Source organism: Rhodnius prolixus, unplaced genomic scaffold (genome assembly GCF_049639745.1).
Source record: "Rhodnius prolixus isolate KJV_2025 unplaced genomic scaffold, Rpr scaffold_2, whole genome shotgun sequence".
NCBI lineage: Eukaryota > Metazoa > Arthropoda > Insecta > Hemiptera > Reduviidae > Rhodnius > Rhodnius prolixus.
The window spans coordinates 45,724,420-45,742,469 of record NW_027411592.1 but is presented as its reverse complement, the minus strand read 5'-3'; the positions used below and the strand labels follow the sequence as shown (position 1 = coordinate 45,742,469).

Below are 18,050 nucleotides of genomic sequence, written 5' to 3'. Positions count from 1 at the left end.
GGCCTGCTAATTCAAATAAATAAATAGTTTTTTTTTCACCCAATAACAGTTTAAACTAATAAACGCTTAAATAATTGGTTGAGACTGTCCTCAGAGTGAAAGGAAGGCAGTAGATAGACTTGGAGCAATAGGAGCAAGAACAGGCGGCTATCCATGAATGTTAGGTCCTCTCTAAGATCTTACTCGCCTTTGAGGATGAGAACCAAATGGAAATGAAGCGTTGAATCCGTCCGACATTAAAACACACACGATTAAACGGTGCAAGGGTGGAACGAAGACTCCTGATGGATACTAGGGCTGTCGTGAACGGGCAAAGAGCCAAGAACACGAAATCCATGTCACAATTTCATTGTATCTTCAAACGGAAATCCACTCAATAACAAGAAGCTTTGGATTTAACTTCAACTCAGGTTCAGGAGGTTGTCATCCTTCTTCCCGATTGCTCTAGACTCAATTAACGTATTGAGCTCCAAAACTGGCAATCCACCAATCAATCACTTTATTGGCAGAAATATTGGCAGGTAGCATCAGATGGTGAAGAAAGGCACCAAACCTCTTTTACTAAGGCCTTTTGCTTTTTGCGTGAAACGCTAGTTTTCTCCAGAAGTAGCTAAAGGGAAAGGTGGAGGTCTATAGGAGTACACTCTAGGACCAGCCTTCCTAGAAAGAGATATTTCTGGACAAACAATATCCAGAATTGGTTTAAGTGAAAAAAAAAAAGACGCAAAAACCTGAGGGTTTCCACTCAGAGGGCACCTAATAGTTGGGTCTGCACTGTATTGTGTACCTACAGATTCTGCGGGGAGATGCAGGAACCTCCAATTTACCTCCTGACAGACTGTGATCCCCTTATTCAAGGAGGATCCTAGATTCTTGGGAAATTACAAGGCGCTGGAGTAAAAATTCCTTCCCAGGAACTCTCTCTGATTCTAAGATTTCTTAGATCTTTTTGACTGAAGGGGGTAATTGAGGGTGCCACCAATTACCAATCAGTAGGGCGCAATAGATCTTGAAGGTCACCCTGTACAACTTTACTTTCGTATAGTTTTATAGAATTGAGTTTTTAACCAAAATATACATTTGGTACATCAGGATATCAAGGAATCTTTATTTATTTAATATATTTTTCTTTGGAAATGGTGTGGAAATGATATTACGTTTGGCTCCCATGCGCAGGTACACAATGGACTTGGGTTACTCGATTAGTTTCTAAATTTTTTGGCTATAATTAGAATTTATGTGTGTTTGTATTTCAATGATCAGTTTTACCTGTGTAATGCTCTGTCCAATTGTAAATAAATGAACGAAGGGCCCTGAAAAAAAAAAAAAGATACCTGTAAGGGATCCCTTATCTCCAGTATTGTGGAGATAAAATAGGAAGTTTTGGAAAACGCTTAGGAGAAACCAATCTTTCTCAATTCCAAGTTGGATGGCAGGAAATGATTGACTATTGGAAATAGTAAACCTGAATATTCCTGAAAGTTTAATGAGGTTGCGATGATAACATAACATTCTCTTCAGCGCGTTTGCATTAGTTAGACATATAGGGCCATCTCTTCCCACAAAGAGTAGGAACAATAGACCCTGAAATCGCAACAGAAATAAGACAAAAAAGTGCCGAAAAACATATAAGTAGTTAAAGTTGTTGCAAGCGTCTATTTATTTAATTCTTAAAGTTCTAACTTCCAAAAACTTAATCTGGAAATTTTACTAAGACCCAATAGCTTAATTAAATTAGCGAATTATGTTTGTTGATGATAGTTTAATTAAGCTATCATTATAATTACATGGAAACGACAGCACAATTAGCAAGCATATTGCATGATAGATTTTCAATTTGTATCTTACTAAGATTTATAACAGTTTGGGTTCCTGTTGGATTAATTATTTCATGGTTAAGATTGAACGTGAGCGAGTACTTATTGATTGTTTAAATAAATAGAATCAATTTAAGTTTAGGGAATGTCAGAAAAGGTAGGTTAAAGGACAAATAAATCTGTCGAATTGTGTGAGATAGGTGGAAAGAGAATTGAAGTTTGTTCGTAGTTATGGCTTTCACGTTTTGGCCGTGTTGTTGTGAAGGTTTGTGGTGTTGCATGCACAGTTCTTAGGGTGACGACGACGATGATGTAGGTGATTAATTTAAAGTTTGTCACTTCACATGTGACCTGGTTGTCTGTAGAAGACAAGTAATAAGATGTCAACATCTAATTAGAACTTCTCCAGCAGTGAGCAAGGTGTTGACTATAATTATTAATATTTAGTACTAAACGATAATTATATGTATTAGTTGGATCATTATCTTCTAGAATTTGAATACGTTTAATTCAATTGTTTCTATGGTATTCTGACAAACAGAAATTGGATGTGGAAGTACATCGCGATGAAGTTAGTACTTACGATATTGGAGATCAGATCCCAAAAAAGAATATTTTTGGTAACTAATGTCTATTTAGGTCAGACTAAAAGAATTTAAATTGATATTTCTTCAGCTACATTATGGCTCCAGACCCCGAAAATTGCTTATCGACTTCAGCAAATACTGCCAGCTTCACAACCAAATCAGAGAGAGGCAATCCCCGAAAGAATATAATCTTGTCAATACGTTACTGTTGTCAGCACTTACTATCTCAAAAGAGAATGAGACTTAAACTATTTAATCCACTGAAACTAAGATCTGATGTGACGGTAAGCCTAGATTAGCTAAACCAAAGTATTTCAGGCATTGGCTTTAGTTACAACATATCTTTTAGCTGCTTAAATCAAAAGACAAGGAATAATTCTCGGAGTACCGGGCTACCAAGTGTAAGAAATCTGTTCAAAGATAAGAAGAGGACTTCTTAGGAGAACCTGGCTTACAAGTAGTATCCAAAATAAGGTCTGGAAGCCCAGAAATTCAGGGTATTGGTCTAGTGTGTTAAAATCTGTACTCCATAAAGAAGTGAGACGGGCTAATGCCCCTCAGAACTCTACAAATAAACCTTTCTTGGTAAAATTTTTAAAACTGTTAGTTAATTTTAGAGGAAGAGCAGCTACTTATTGGAGTTCATGGATGAAATGTGGGAAATCTGCGAACGGAGCACTCCTGGAACTGAAAAAGGATATTGGAACAAGGCCGAGAATAATTTGTGGTGCTTCCAATGATGACTACAGAGTTATTGGTAAACTGTTAACAGTTGTGCCGATGATAAATGAAGCAAAGAGAAAAATAATGCAAGTAGGAACATGGGAAATCGCTTTGGTGAGTTACTGGAGACTGCTAATAGTTATAGAGAATTAGAGTACATAGTTTCATTGAGGAGGAAACATTATCCCAGGAAGTTTTGAATTGAAAGTAGAATAGCCAACGTGACTATCCTTGCCATAATTGAAACTTTTAATGTGGATTTTTGAGTCGAAGAAAACTAAAAAGTCGTAAAACTGCAAGAATGCAAAGGCCAAGAAGGAATTTAAAGACTTCACATTTTAGAATATTTTTTTTTATAATACGTTCACCTTCAACATGATTTTGAAAAGTCTTTATTTTCTTATATCATCTTGGTTTTTTACTAAGTAGAAATAGAATGAAATTAAAAAATACAATTACGATGGAATTAATGCAAATATGCACTGTGAAACAACCTTCTAATGTTTTTCTTTACAAAGTAATTTAAAAAAGATATTAATTCTAAAGGGAAACTTGTAGAGAATGGAAGAACATAAGAAATTAAGGCAGGATGATGAAAATACTTCTACAACCAACAATTTTCTACCTTGGCTGAAAAAGAACACAACTGGAGCGTCGTTAAAATAAAAACTGATTAGTTTTGAGAAAAGTCTGGCATTGCTCACTAAAAATAAAAACTAAAAGTTTGTTCAGCAATAAATGTCGGATATATTTTCGAATATTCTACGTTTAAATTCGCTGCCGTAAGGGAAGTTATACTGATTGATCATAGGGAGAAATTATATGTTATACTAAAATTATAACCCGTTTCATTATATTTAAAAGTATTATTGTTTTCTACCTTTAATTTTTTCAAATTTTCTTGATATCTAATTTCTGAGTATGTAGATGACTGACGATGCAGTTAGCATCGCGTGTCTGGACAGATGGCGCTAGTATTCCTAGGTTTTTCATGCAGGGCAAATTAAAACTAAAACGCTAGAAATGCGCAATATGATAGCGATCGATATCCTAGTCCGAATGCAGTGAAAATTAATAATTGAAGATCACATAATGATAGGCAATTTCCGGGTAATCATATTATCGCAGTGGTCATATAACCAGCATATAATAAATATTTTACTCTCCTTTTGAACTGGAACTTAATGATAAAAATAAAGCATTAAAGGTTTCAAAGCAGACCGACCGAAATCCAGCTGCTTTATTTCTCTCATCATTCTTTTCGAAAACATGTAAACTCCAGGAAACAACCTGTTTTACATATTTTATTAACAAAAAGTAAAATAAGTCGGTAGCCTATCCAAAAATTAAAAAAAAATAAATCATTATATTTGTCTGTGTGTGTTAAATATTATCAAACGAAGATCGAATATAGTAACATTGTTATCACCATTGTTCGGCAAGTCGAGAGTGGTGCTTATCTGCATGTCCGGAATAGCAGGGGTTGATTTATTTGGTGACCGCCCAGGTATTACTACAAATGTTTTAGTCCTCCGGTAGGAAGGAAAGGGATCACGAGAGGAAGCTGCTTGATTTAATGCTCAATGCCCGATGTCAAAACTGAAAATTAGTTAGCACCACTACAACTAAAGAGGTGGAGCCATCCTAGTTATCTACCCCATTATCTTCTATCGTATTCAACAAATTTGTACCTATCTGATAAAAATATTTGAGCAATTTTAAAAAATAAATAAGTGTCCTATATTCATTGTATAAAAATATTTGTTGTAGATTTTAGATTAAACTTTTCGTAAAATCAATCATTACTTTCAATTAAGTTAGTCTATTGAAATCAACATAATACAAAATAAAGCTATTCAGTTCTAAAATGACCCGAACTGATCTCCCTACGAGAACTACCGGTATCTACAATATTTTTCCTATTTACTTATTTTTGTAGAAGTTCCTAAAGTAACTATTTTCATATCAAACTATGTTAAATCTAGAACTCCAAACAATATCGACTTTACTCTCTTCCTCCTGCATCCCAATAATCCTATAATCATCAACTCTGGCCACCTTTTATCCTCCAGATACTAAGCCTTCTACTTTCTACTGAGCCCAAAAACCGTATTTCTTGCATCCACTGATCAATTCTGATTTCTTCTAATCTTTAGCTATTCTAGATGTACAGCACCAGATACGTTCCACTATAAAGGGGTCCCCCAAACTTTTTACACAGGGGGCTAGTTCACTGTCCCTCAGACCGTTGGAGGGTCGGACTATAAAAAAAACTATTTTAAAGTACAAAAAAAAAAAAAAAAACGGGAACAAATAGAATATTTCAAATAAAGAACAAGTAAATTTAAATCAACAAACTGCCCAGTATTTCTGTGGGAATTGTGGACCTGCTTTTGGCTAATGAGATGGTCAATGTCCGGTTTAGTTTTAGTGCTTTGCCTTTCTTCCTACTTCTGCTATTTGTTTTACACTATTTTCGGAGCCGTGACGCATCATCTGAAGTAGTACTGGACATGAGCGACGCAGCGCTTTGCGCCACATACAGTGCTCCTCTCACTGACCACCAATGAAAGTGGTGCCCCTTCCGGAAGGACGCTTACTAAATACCGACTACCAGTGGTAACCGTTAGGGTGTCGCAAATCAATTTCAAAGTCAGAACTATTTTGGCAAAATAAAATTTGATCCTTTATCAATAAGTAATAATGTCTCGTAATTTGGTAAAAGTAAAACAAATTTCAACTCTTAAAAGAAGATGTAACACATGAGTTAACGTTATCCACACAATATGGTGATTCTGCAGTATTTTCCCAGACTTTTCTAGAAAAACCTTACCTGCTTTACTTAAATTACTCAGGCATATTTATTCAATTTAATTTTACATTTTGACATTTAATTTAATTTATCAATTACGTTCTATCGAAGTAATTGAAGCAGCACACTATTTCTTTCAAAATGGTATAATTTACATTATCAAAAATAAACCAATCGTAATAAATTCATTATAATAGAGTTCAAAATTGATTACTTAAAATCTGCCTAATGGATTTAAAGTTAAATAGAACTAGTAGGAGATTTTAAAATTCAATAATGCCCACAATTTTCTAATAAAAAGAGCTTTCAATTACCTCCCCACACTTGATAACTATCTGTAGGAGCTTTTTGTAAGTGTATGCTATTGGCCGGGAGGCGCGGTCGAGTTTGGTTGGCTCGACAGTCTGCTTCTGCAAGATAACAGCATTACCCTCACCGAGTTCTTTAATCCTGGTGCACACTTAATAAAAGCTTTTCTATTGGTTCTTACTAATTCACTTTTAGATGGACCCTTATTTGAAAGATGGTGGATTTAATTTCCGGTAAATACCGGGGAAGCATAAAATGTGGTAGTGTTCAATTTCAGCGCTGTCAATTTAAAATCCCAAGATACAAATATCCCAAATAATGCGATTTTTACATTTCAGTTGGCAATATTGCAAACAAAAAAAGTATGTGGGAAACATGCACGATAACCACTTGCCGTAATGTTTCAAATGTAATCTTATTGGTTCGTTTTGCTCAAGCGCATCAATAGCAATGATTGGTGGAGATGGGTTTGGATTTAGTTGAGTATATTGGCCAGAAGTCTTCAGCACAGAACTTGTAACGAAAATTAAATCCTTCACTAATTAGCTCTAATTCCCACTTTGGTTGGCCAGAAAGCTGATCTACCCCTGTCCAAAGGGTACATTGTGGCATCCACTAATTGCAGCACTTCTTCCTGTTCTAAATATCCATTTACATTCTTTGTTCCTCGACTAATTTTAATTTATTTAAGAAAGATCCTTTTCTAGTCATATTTGAAGATCAATTGTCTAAAACGAGATTCAAAAATAGCATAAGCAAGTGCAAACTACATTTCGCTATTAAGCTGTATTAAATAAAGTAAATCCAGACTCATCTACTCAGGTGGCCACAATCCTACTAAGTGCTACAAGGTTTATGATCAGTTTATACCCAATTAGGGACTGTTCGGAGATCATACTAGCAATAGTTGGGCAGTAAATCAAAGTATTCTTTCATGGCAAAAACATTCACGACGTAGTGGAGTTGTGGCGGTATTACGAAATTTTCAGGCGTTCTGCCATCAAAGAATGGAAACCTCAAGCCAAAAGCAGGCGAAAAAAAGTTTATTTTTAGCAACTTGCCTAAGTTCCAAGGTCGGGTGCCCTTTTCGGATGCACTTTTGATTGCCAACTGCGTATGCTGAGGAAGTACATGCATTGCTTGGGCCTGACTAACAAGAGAGACTGGTGTAGCAAAAGGTCCAAAGAAAGCGAGGATAGCTTTGTGTGTGCTGTGTCAATGATAAATGCTAGTGTAACAAGAGTTCCACTGATTGGGAATAAAATACCTTCAGCCGTCAAGCTTTACTTTATAAGATTTTAAAGTCTAATCAAACAGGCAGGACTGGCTAAGATGCTGTCACAGTAGACCATCTAAGGAGCAGAGCCGAAGTTTATCTGGCAAAGCCACACGAAATCTAATCTGAATTAAATTCTCTTGTGTTTTCATTTTGTTTAGAATGGCGACAAAACGTTTGGGTTGTTTGCTCATGGTTCAATGGAGTTTGAAACCGTAGTGATTGAAGAGCCTTAATGTGGAATAGAAAAGGTGCATCGTTCTATCAAGGCAATTTAGAGAGGTGTACCTAATAATCAAAAGTAAGTTACCTTTTTCAGGGATCTCGGAGAAAATCGAGAAAAATTGAATATCATAGATGTGATTTTATATTAATTTTTTTTTTTCTGGTTGATGACATTGACCAAAACCCAAATACTGACGGCGATAATAGTAGCTTAACAGAATCCAACTTGGATCTTTGAGATCAAAAGGAGATAGTAGAGCAAAAAGAACTAGTAGAAAAAGTTCTCAACCTTCTTAGTAGGAGAGGTTTGGTCAACTAGATCCAAAGTGAGAAGGCACAATAAGCCTCTTTTGGCTGCAGTGCCCCGCTATTTTAATCCTTAATCCCATAGTCTGCGATTGAACGCAGTAAAAAGAAAGATCCCTAACGGCAAATATTTGGTTTACAGCTGTAAATAAAGTCGGTAAATAAAAAGTCGACTCCTGAGCCTCGAAACACAGAAGTTGTAAAAAAGACGTTTGTCTGGATGTTAATCTGTTATTTAAATTAAAATAGCAGCACAGCTCATTGGGTCGAAAGCATTCACTGATGAGAGAAAGAATAGGATTTACAAGTTTCGACTGGAATGGACTTAAACCCCAGTGGACACAGAACTAGACCAACATAGGCACATAAAATTTACTTTAACAACTTTATTGTCATCTTGTACAAAAATAAAGTATCTTGATAATGTTTGGAAACTAAATAAGCTGGACAATTTAATGGAAATCTTTTGAATAGTTTTGGGTGTTGTCAAGGCATTTACGTGGGCTTTTTTAAAAAATATTATATATATAATGTGCAATAGCGGAAAACTGACATTAACTAGAATAGGAGTGTCTTGTTAAAAACCTACGCAAAATATTCTCGTTGATATACACTTGTCGGTTGGTTATTTTTCATAATCATATTTAATACAATCTGTTATCTGTTTCCTAAATAAGTAACTCTATATTTCTAATTAATAAGATGAATTTATATTGTTTAGAAAGAAGAAAGAATACTGCCAATTTCAGTTCCAATTTTTTTATTTTTTGCCAAGCTTTCGAACTAGAGACTAGGCGACCTTCAGGGCTTATGCTTATCAAGTAGAATATTTTTTTTACATTGATACACTCAAGGTAGGTGTCTTCTGTACTGATTGGTTATATAGCAAACTAAGTTGTAACATGTAAAAAATACAATAAGCATAAGCGTTGAAGATGACATAGTCCCTAGGTGAAAAGCTTGGCAAAAAGTAAAAAAATATGACTGAAATAGGAAGTATTATTTCTTTCTTTTGGATTAATGAATCAGTCACGAAAAACGAAGAACATTATTTAGCTGAACTTGCTTCTAAAAAAGCTAAATTAAATTTATTCTTTTTTTTTCTTTCTGTTATCAACTCTAATTATCATTGAATCTTTTTTTTACTGGAGAAAGTACTTCAATGTAGGGCAGAAATGCACCATTGGACCAAAATGTTGCGATACGTGTGCAACAAATGCTATCAAATTATTCTGAATATGAGTCCTTTAAATTAACGGAACCACGCTTTCTATGAACAAAGAGGGGAACCGATAGTTGGGGGATTCCTTATTGTTCAACGCATCCCGCAAAGATCTAAGGTGATACCCCAAATTAAGATGTTGGAAGTGTGAAACACTCGAAGCCAGGACACTATGGAGGATTTCCACGGTAGACAGGAACCAGAAGTTGAGGTAATCACTCCTAAGTGTCTGATAACCCCTTCAAGAGACCTCCTACAACATTGATATCTCAACTAATTACACATGCTATCTGGGCAAGTACACGGAGTTTCCTTTCTTTACATAGTCACCCCTGTGCTATTGATCATCAGGCATGGGGATCGAATGATATCATGGTCTATCACGGTGCTAGTGTTTGTGAGTTCACTGAACCCAAATACCTGTAACCACCAACGGTATCTGCAGGTTAAACGACATTATGTAGAGCTGAGAGAGTGTTAATATTGAGTACTGTGAAGCTGGCATATCCGCAGGGTCGCTAAGATTCCTGAATAAGTGACTAATTCACTTTTCCTTTGAGATTTTTCTTCCATTATACTGAATAAGATCAAGTCAAACTTCCAACTAAATTATAATAAAAAGTTCATAGAGAGATCTCTTTTGAATGAAAAAATATTTCCCGAAATTCGGAAATGGACAACGACCACTGGAAACGTAAAGAAAAGGAAAATTTTACTGTATTAATTAAGTGTGACAATAATTGCTTGAATTGCATATTTATATATCATTAGTAGTATACATAATTATTTTAATTAAGGTGCATCAACAACTTAGGTCATTAGCGCCCGAGGACTATTTTAGTGCACTATCTTGTCTCTTGTTAGTGAAAAACTGTCAATTACCGGACATGGAGAAAAAAACAAAACAAAAAAGCAAATACACAGGATATCCAAACGCGTAGGAGTCCAGTGCACTGATCCCCTACCAGTATTGTTTTAGTAATTAACATTCTATGGAGCCACAAAATCACCAATCTTAGCATAGAAGGTTCTGTCCACGAATAACTTTAGATCTTCCAAACAAAGAAGTATCTCATATTTTATATAAGTTAAATATCTGAAAGGAATTTAGGCCGAATGGTAGAATGAAATTTGAGAATTTAAGGGAGATCATTTATCTATTTATTCTAAATTTTCCCAAAAAAAGATTGAGAAAGGAGAGTTTGTTCTTTGCTATCAATGAAGTTAGTGCAGAGAACGTTTGTTGGATAAATAGATTACGTTTTTAAGACGGGATCGACAGAAAATTTATAAAAGTATTTTAATTCTAATAGGATAAGTTCATTTTAGGATTATTCTGTTTAGGGCTGGCTAGAGTCCATGATACTGCACACTGAGCAAGGAAACAGTACCATTCTGATCAGCAATATAGTAACTTTCTTGTATAGTTAGCAAGTTAGCATTAAGTATATATTATTCTTTCATGAATATTAAAACGATTATAGTTGTGCCTAAAAGGCGCCACGGTAGCCGAGCGGTTAGAGGCGAGACCTGCAAAGCTAATATGTATTGTGGTACTGGGTTCGATTCCCGGTCTTTTGGCCTTGGATTTTATTTAATGGTTAATAAAAGAAATTTACAGTAAAGTACGTTTGCTATTCGCCTCCGTCCACGACACCTAATTGGTAGTTGGACGTTAAGCCCCGCCTGAAAAAATAGGCGATTACTTTACTTTACTTTACTTACTTTTTAGTTGTGCCTAAAATTTGAAGAAAGTAATATAAAATTATGACACAAATACTCTTGCCGACAGATTTTTGATATAAAAGAGGTTCTGAAATACGAAACAACTCTTTTATTTTTTTACTTTTCATTTTTTTTTTATGATTTAAGGCGCGTCAACATCTCAGGTTATTGGCGCCCGGAGCTTTTTTCAGTGCACTGCCGGCCTCCGGACAGTGAGCTGTAAGAAGCTCCTAGGAAGAGAAAATCTAAGGGTCAGCAGCTGGATTCGAACCCGGGACCTCCGCGTGGTAGTCCAGTGTGCTAACCTCATAGCTAATCCCTTCCCTACTACTCTTTTATTCTACCCAGACTCGCTGGACAAAGTAATGTACGCAGTTAAAACTAAGGATCATGAATGTAAAGGGCTTGTAAAGGTCTCTAAACTAAACGAAGTCGAAGCGATCACCAGCAAGCACAGTTATGAATGTAAAGTTATTTCGTTCTCGCTGTACTAGAAAATAAAGTGCCGATTCTATTGAAATTAGCCCACTTTTAAGAGTTTCACTCGGTGCAAATAACTTCTAAGTTTTGCCTAGTAAAGATTTATTCACCAAATGTATGCCATGTGCAAAAAAAATGCGTGAAAAGTATTAATCTCAGAGAAAGGCAGCGCAAAGAAGATGCAAAGTCCTCCATTCGGAGTTTACTTCTTTATCTCTCTTCACTTTACAAAAAAAAGAAAGAGTAATACTGTTTGTTTTAAATTCATTAATTCTCTTTATTTGTATTTTTAATTTATTCCGGTGTGAAGATTTTTGAATTAATTACATACACATTAAATACATAAATCGCAAAGCATATTTACGTAGAACAGTAAAGTCAAGTGAAAGATAATGCTGCGTACAATATACTTAGAGAGCTCTGCTTATATGTGTCAGTGTAACATTCATTTCAAGGTAAGGCTACATCGTATTCAGACTCTTGAATAAGACACAAAGAAGAAGAAGAAGCAAGACAAAAAGAAAAGAATATATAAAGAAAAGAGAGAAGTGAAGCTAGTTCATATAATAAGAAAGAGGGTTTGGTTTAAGGCTTGGGAGCTTGAGCAAGCAGGAAAGCGGCTGGGTGGTTTGTGGCGACAGATGCGGCTCCATCGCCAAACCACCAAGCCTTGATATTGGCGAACCATCTACTTGCACACATACACATGGCCGGCTAAAGATATTATGGCTCATACCACACCATTTCTGGCAGTATAGCAAGAAACGCGGCCAAATGTAACCCTATGACAGAGGACAGGTGTGTTTTAGAATGCGCTCTTTCGGACCAATCAGCCTTCTCACTCATTCTTCTTCACATAAAATATCTTCCAAATATCAGATGGCACATGTCTAAAATTATTATTGCTTTTCTATAACTCACTTCCTATCAGAACATTATCCTTATGAAAGTTATTAATTTAAGAAAAATTAGAACATTTAAAATTAAATGATAAATAGAAGATAACAGACAGGAAGACCATGGACATTATATAGCAATAACATGATGATTGCGGAATATTGAAGAGTATTCATTAAAATGTGCTTCATCACTCACGTCACCAATTTTCGGATGAATATTGGCCAGAGAAATTTGAATTCCACTTTTAAAAGCTTTTCTCGTTGTCACCACCATACTACCAGTCCAATGACGACAAACAATTCAATTACAAGTGGTAATCAAACTAATCTACAGAAACCAGATGAATCAATTATCAAAAATCATTTCAAAAAATTAGGCTACTTATGGACGTATGAAATCACTGATATTATGCAACAATTTGATGGCATCATGGCAAGCAGTTAGGCCCCGGACACTCAGAAAGCGGTCTGTCACTGAGGGCAACGATCTCCGACCGAGGCGGTCAGGAAGTCTAGTTATATTACACAATGTTGCATCATCTCTGCCAAACAGAACGCGGTCTAGTCTTTGTCGCGACGACAAGCGATCTGGTAATACAAAATTACAGATTTCAACGTGACCACCTTGCCACCTAGTAATGCGAAATAAAGATTCCAATGTTAAGAAACTTTATTACTCACTTTTTATTTCATCCTCGCGACATACGAAAATTCTAGAAGAACCTACCTTCATGTGACTCCAGTTCGATACATAAGCGGTGGTATTCCCCTAATTGTTCTCTCTTTTTATTGATTTCATGCATCCAACTACGTCTTTTCTTTTTTTTTTTTGCTTTGCAAAGCTAATAGCAGAAGGAGTTGCTCTTCGTTCGAGCTCATACTCAATATATAAAAATTAAAACAAATAACAAAAAAATCGCACCACTACTTCTCAAGAAGAAAGCTACCAAACTGGACCCGCTCACATAAAGATATCGCGTACTGTGTGACGTCCCCATATTGCAGACCGCCGCGACAGACCCTTATTTCCAACTGGGTGTTGAAAGAGGACAGAATTTCTAGGAAACTATAGTATTCTATAACATTACAGCAGATTTAAGATTGGTTACAAAGAATGATGGTTGAAATACAACATCAGATCCAACCGCGGAAGAAGTGACCAAGAAAGAATTCATTCTTTATATTATCATTAAATCGCAATCAGATAGCAAAAGTAAAAAAGTCACGGATTTTTCTTCTACTCTTAAAGGTTGAAAGAAGAAATTGCAGAAATAGGTATTTTGGGAAGTTCTTCTGTCCATTATGTGGTTAAGATAGCAATCGCCATTCAATGGATACCAAAAATTAATTCTTCAAAGTATTGCTTTAGATAAAAGTCAATCTCAATGCTTATCAAGAACAAAAATGTTTTAAATAAAACGCTTGACTGAATTATCTCTATGGATAATGGAGTTATTATGTTACCTACAGTATATTTGCATCAACAGCTAAAACATGGCAAAGTTGAAGTATCATACGAAAAATGTAAATCAACGACAAAAATAAAAAAGCTTTTGTACAGCTAGCAGCAATTATTAATCTCATACTTGTTTTTTTGATCTTTTTTTTTTGCCTAAATAAAGTCCATCTACGCAGCAAATTGCTATAACTTTTCAACCCTATGAATGTAAAATAGGAGAGCGTAGAATACAAACAATTGTCTAAGAGTGACGGAGGGATAGGATATGAAATCTTATGCTTGATGGATTTTGGATCTGATCTCGTTTTTCATTACTTTAAAAAACAAAACATGAATAATTTCTGAATCGTCTACCTTTAAATAAGACCTCGCTTCACCTCATGGGCGGCTAATTCAACCAGTTTAATAAAGCCCAGTTCAATTCTCCTAGATTGGTCCTAGCATTAAAAAAAGAACAAAGAATTTTAACACCTCTTTAAATATCATTGCAATGCCAAAAGAAAGCCCGTAGAGATCTAGCTGAGTTCTTAAACACTTGGCCTAAACATGTACTTTGAATCGGAGGCGTTCAATTTATGAGTATGCCAAGGTTACGCCTTCCTCATCTGTATTTGGTCGAACAACTACGTGTAATTACTTAAACTTGACAAGTAATAACTACATGAATAAAGTTAATCATCTAAAACATTAAATATTACGTCCTAATTTCTGAGACCAATGAAAGCTAAAAATCTTTTTCTTAAAAAGTGTTTTTCAAAATGACAATAATGCAATAAAACGCTTTTTCATCCGATTATTAAATCATTATCAATGATATTAAGTTGGATAATGTGAGCATTTGAAGGTGAAAGTTAGAACTGCTTGCCATGATGTTATATGTAAATATTTACCGTTGGCAGACGTGTTCTTATTTGAACACGGTTTCCTAGATGACAGATCATCAAGTTAGTTCTCCATACAAATATTTACACTAAATATATTTCATTTGATCGGGTGTCACTGCTCGTTAAATATTAAAGGATTGACACAAGTTGGAATTATAAAAAAAAGAAAAAAAAATAAAAGAAGCGTATTCATCAAATCAATCTAGTAATTTTCACAATATGTTTGTTAGAAATGTCAACTTCTTTATCCAAACTAAAAATCTATCACTCCTGCTATTTGTAACTATTAAGTCGTTGTCCGTCTGGAAGAAATGGTGATTACGCAACATAAAATATGTATAAGTAGTAGTGGAGGAGCTCCTAACCGCCAAGTGTGTAGGTGTTGATAAACGTTTCCTGTGAAGGAACACACGCAACTGCAACTTATTTCGTGCACTTAATGAAATAACTTCACCTTTTTTTATTCAAAACTACTAATCAGCAGTTGTTAGGAAGCGTTCCTTTTCCATCATTAAGAGAATAATTAGGGAACAAGTTGCTTTTAGAAAATAATTCTAGCCTTACCTAAAAACAATAGAAAATTTGTTGAGCTAAAATTTGGGGTAATCATACAAAGATAATAATCTAGCCTTAACTTTAAAGTAAAGTACCCAATTATCAGCAATAAGGTACCACAATCCACGCCAACTTCGAGGCACCGTTTCAGTAACAATTTTTGTGCGATAATCTTAATAGAGGTGCTTAAATTTGTTATTTTGAAAATTCGATTTTTTGTTCGTTTTTATATGGCGAAAGCTCTTAAAATTACTTTTTAAGTTAACATTTTTAAGTAAGTACTTACAAGAGTGACTTCTTCAATCCTAATTAACCAGTTAAGCTTGTTTGACGTGAATACAAGTCAAACCAAATATCTATTACGGTGCGTTCGGCGTGTATACTCGTTGTGAAAAATATAAAATTTCCATTAACGATAAAAACTCGAAATTTTAATAAAATACAATAAGAATATTATTTGGTGGGATGTTTCCTTTATCTTACCAATAGAACTGTCAAATATTTTATACGGAGGTGGGGGTCAGCCAAATGATAAGTGGTTGGTACATGTTTGGTCTTCGCATTAGAGACTGGGAATTACGCACACAAATAGAAGCTCTCAACTCTTGTGAAATGCCGTTTTTTACCTTAGATAGAGATACAGACCTCAGTACGAGCATGATTTTTCATTTTGCACAGAATTCAAAGCTCTTTTCTTCCTTGTAAAAAAGCTCTTGCGTCCCCTAGTTAACTAGACAATGCATACGTGAAACCGTGCAAGATTTTGAATGAGCACAGAATGCTCTGGTAATCTCAAACCCATAGCATTGTCTGATTTTAATTCCGGTACACTGTGTGTGGGGGGGGGGGGTTAAAACTAAATTTCACGCTTAACTGTTTAAATGTTTCTGGAAATAATAATTCTTAACCAGTAAGCTTGTTCTGATAATTTCTTAAATCTTTATTTTCGAAAGTTTAAAATAAAATAAAATTCCTTTAAATAAAAAGTGTGTCTGCTGCATGATGGTCATAAAATAGAAATATTTTATTAAATAAATATTTAAATTACAAAATTTGGAAATGTTAACGCCTCGCCTCCTACTTTGGATTCTCTTTAAATTGAATGAATGAGGTCATTCATTACAAGGATCGTTTAACCCTAATGGTCTACGATTCCATTTATCATTACACATTCAGCCAGGTTCACACAATGGGCCAGCAGCAGGAAACTAGCACCAGAGATGTCAACTATACCAGACAAAAGTCTCCCTGTATGAGGGGGAGTTTGAATATCGTTAACTCACGACTTTGGGAAGGTACTGAGTTTTTTTTTTTTCTCTCTCTCTCGCTTCGTCCTTTTATTAGACTCTATTCAAAACATTTATAAACAAGTTGTGAGCAAATGTTGGAAAAATTATTATTTAATATGAAATTCCATTCAAAAGAAAAAAGATAACTGTAAATTAAGAAGCTCACACGTTGTTGCAGTGACAAATAAACCTACAACATTGCTTTCTACATATTTTTCGGCTATTTGTGCGTAAGATTACAAAGAGATCGTATATTTAGGGCAGAAGAGAACTTTGTGGTAACCGGGAGCAGAAAGAAATCTGTTTTGGTAACTCGTTACCACATTCTCTTACTCTATATCTCATGAACCTAAGTTACAAAGTTTCGTGACAAAACAAATAATTATTTTCAAAATCATATTAAACAAAACTATACTACTGGGCGATAGTGCATTAACAATCAAATAAAACAATAACGCTATTATGTATACCAATAAAGGAGCCGATTCATTTGTTGAAACGATAGCAAACAATATTCAAAATAAAATATTCAACAATTAAGTCACAAAGAGGAAACAATGATTATTTTTTTATCCACTTTTTTAGTATTAATCTAATTCAATTTTACCCAAACTGGATCTTACAATATGACTCCTGCATAAGGCCCAAAATGCCCGAAGAGAAAAAGCAATACCCCCAAAAAAATATTCATTTCCTTCTCTTTATAAAACTAGCCTAACTGGAAATGGCATTTAACCGCAAACCAACCACTAACCACCAGACTTGGGATCTCTTTTTGTCCTTCTCATGATCTCTGTAGCTGGTAGCTAATAATTTCCTTCAGTCACTAGCAATCTGCCTTCGAGTGTACGATTGTGATTGTATTTGACTTGACATTACTGGGATCCGATCCGCCGCATGTCGGCCGCTCTAAATCTGCCTTTCTTTCCAAGATTGTAACATTACTATTAAATTCGAACGCCGGATATAACGCTGCTGTAAATAAATAAATCATAAACTTTTTTTTTTTAAGACAAAATTATTTTTTCCTAAATATTTATAGGATGCCTGCAGGAAGGATGCCCCGAAAAATGTTTAAAAAAAACCCAGGAGGCAGAAGAATTCGAGGGCACCCTCGACTTAGATGGCTGGATGATGTGGAAGAAGTCCTTCGTCGGGTTGGAGTAAAAAGATGGCGCCTTAAAGCCGTAGACCGCTACGAATAGGAAAAACTTGTAGAGGAGGTCCAGGGCCTACTTTAAGGACTGTCGAACTAGATAGTAAGTAAGTAAGTAAATATTTATATAACTACTAATATGTTTAATATCTAATTAATTATTATGTTAACAATTAGTCTTTCAGACTAATATACATAGGTAACGCCTTCTTTCATCTTCCATTTTCGTCTACTCCCTCTTAAATTTAAATTCTGGATTTTAGTTTTCCAGCTGATGGACATTGTGCGAGAAAAAAGTTGATGCTGATTTTCAGAAAATTCGGTCA

The 18,050-nt window shown here is 35.1% G+C and overlaps 1 protein-coding gene across 9 annotated transcripts in view; it reads right to left on the bottom strand.

The window, feature by feature from the left end:
• Ddr (discoidin domain-containing receptor 2) overlaps positions 1-18,050 on the bottom strand; it is a 671,237-nt gene that overhangs the window by 350,787 nt on the left and 302,400 nt on the right. The gene's annotated exons all lie outside the window — the stretch shown is intronic.